Source organism: Scylla paramamosain, chromosome 43 (assembly GCF_035594125.1).
Source record: "Scylla paramamosain isolate STU-SP2022 chromosome 43, ASM3559412v1, whole genome shotgun sequence".
Lineage (NCBI taxonomy): Eukaryota > Metazoa > Arthropoda > Malacostraca > Decapoda > Portunidae > Scylla > Scylla paramamosain.
The window spans coordinates 12,370,347-12,372,383 of record NC_087193.1 but is presented as its reverse complement, the minus strand read 5'-3'; the positions used below and the strand labels follow the sequence as shown (position 1 = coordinate 12,372,383).

The following is a 2,037-nucleotide window of genomic DNA, read 5'->3' as shown; positions in this document are numbered from 1 at the left end:
TATATATATATATATATATATATATATATATATATATATATATATATATATATATATATTCATATATATAAATGCCATTTATTTATTGTAAAAACTAAAAAATCATTAACATTTGACCCGCATCCTTCTCACACACACATGACCACTCGTGTGTGTGTGTGTGTGTGTGTGTGTGTGTGTGTGTGTGTGTGTGTGTTCCAGGATTTTTATTCGTTTGAAAGGCCACAGATGATTAATTAGATCAGAATGTCTTTTTTTTCCGTTTCTCCTTGTTAAATTATCACTGGAATCATTAACCCCTTCGTTACCGACTCCATGATCCCGACCCGTACCAACCCCCTTCCCCTGGACCGAGTTTTTCGAGCGCTTCTCATAATTTCGTGTAGGTAGTTAATGTTAATGAATCACTTGCGAGGCCTTCTGATTGTGTTGGAATATCGTCTGATCCTTGCAAGTCATCGTCAAAAGTGGTATAACTCTCAGAATCACTGCTGGAGGAAAACAAAGACGCCATGACGCAACGCGTGTCACTGTCAAATCACACTGAGGGGTGGTGGCGGCAATTCACATCACCACCCCCGCCACCACCGCCCAACGTCCTTGAAACACAAGGTGCCAATTAGTCAATTTGTCACTGTCGTAAATTAAAACCATACAAACCGAGAAATATGGAGCCCTGGCTATCATTAATAACCAATGAAGTACGCACGTACTTCATCGGTTCGGCAGCCGAAAATTCACATGAAGTACTATGGTACTTCATCGGTAACGAAGGGGTTAAGGTCTACAATAACTGTTTACACACACACACACGGAGAGAGAGAGAGTGAGAGAGAGAGAGAGAGAGAGAGAGAGAGAGAGAGAGAGAGAGAGTTTTAACCGTCTAGTTGTCAGCACTGTCACCACAATTTGTCGTATCACTTACAAAACACTATTAACATTGCCTATTTATCGCTTTTAAAGTTGTAGTTTGTAAAGATAAAGTCGCAATATTTTCTGACATAGTGTTTAAATTTTAACGAGCGGTAACGTAGGTAAGGGAGGAAAAGGAAGAATTAATAGGAGGCGAAAGAAGAATGAAGAGGAGGGAAAAACTGAATGAAAAAAGCGAAGTCAGGAGGAGGAAGAGAAAGAAGGGAATGGAAAACAGGAAAAAAACCACTAAAAAAAATCAAAATAAGCGCAAAATTGTTCTTGTAATGAAAGTAAAAGGAAAAAAAAACTTTACATTATTTAAAGAAGGAATTATGAGGAAAGAGAAGATGGTATTAAGAAAATGGAGGAGGAAAAGGAGGGCGAGAAAAAAAAAAAAAAAAACGAAGAGGGGTGAGGAGAGACAAAGGAGAGAACAGCAACACACACACACACAAATAATTCAATATATAAAAGATTACAAGAACCTAATTAGGAATACGATAAAAAAAGAAGGTGATGGGAGTGCAGTCCAGCCACAAACCAACAGACATTTAACAACAGAGAGATACAATTCAATTCCACACTCACCCAAACCTTCCTTTGTCACGCAGGTCGCCGGCAGTCCACACCTGCAGCAACACTCCACACCTGCCCGCTCGCCGGTTTGAAATGAAATGGAGGAAACTGTTAGGGCCGCCCACCTCCGTCTCTTTGTCTTTCTCTCCCCCCTCTCCCCCTCCCCCTCTCTTTACCACCCCCCTCATAACTACCATTGGCTAGTCAGTCAGTCCCCACGCAAAAGGCTCCACTTGAAATTATCTCTTTAAATACTACGATATGTTTCAGTCAATCAGTTAGGTTGAAAATACCCATTAATAAGCAGATCTCAATGCCATCATTCAAAAAAATAAGTAAATAAATACATAAATTAATATAAACGATAAAAAAAAACACAAAAAAAGAATATAATAATTAATGAGAAACATATATATTATTGAAAAGCAGCCAAGGTATCACCAGGACAAGGTATCATCATGCACAGGAGGCCTTCAATTATCAAACAACTATAAATATTTATAATATAACTGCATTTATCACAAAAATATACTAACATAACATTTT

At 38.2% G+C, this 2,037-nt stretch overlaps 1 long non-coding RNA gene across 1 annotated transcript in view; it reads right to left on the bottom strand.

Moving 5' to 3' along the window:
- The window catches only part of LOC135093390 (uncharacterized), a 10,892-nt gene extending 9,252 nt beyond the window's left edge, over nucleotides 1–1,640 (bottom strand). The window contains exon 1 of the long non-coding RNA XR_010263335.1: nucleotides 1,504–1,640. This is a non-coding gene — a long non-coding RNA (uncharacterized LOC135093390). The remainder of the gene's footprint in view (nucleotides 1–1,503) is intronic.
- Between the last annotated feature and the right edge of the window lie 397 nt (nucleotides 1,641–2,037).